Genomic DNA, 345 nt, shown 5'->3' on the forward strand with positions numbered 1-345 from the left:
AAGATCTGAGGATGTTGAGTGGATCTCAGATGGGTAGATGTCAAAGTTTAATCCGGATACTATTTTGAAACCATTAAAAAAAAAAAAGAAACATTCAAATGCTACAAGATTAAATAAAAACACCCAAAACATTCAATGAAAGTAATCATTAATTTTACCTGAAGAACGTTGTATGGTATCATCCATGTTATTTTGGTGGAAATTTCGTTGAAAGAAATCTATATTACTGATACAAAACACTTAGAAACGGGTCAGTTTGACCCGAGGACAACACAAGGGTTAAAACAAAGGGTTATTTTATTCATATTATTATTTCATGTATATTGTATGTATGTATATTTTTCC

The sequence above is a fragment of the Etheostoma spectabile genome, chromosome 23, assembly GCF_008692095.1.
Source record: "Etheostoma spectabile isolate EspeVRDwgs_2016 chromosome 23, UIUC_Espe_1.0, whole genome shotgun sequence".
In the NCBI taxonomy this organism is placed as follows: Eukaryota; Metazoa; Chordata; class Actinopteri; order Perciformes; family Percidae; genus Etheostoma; species Etheostoma spectabile.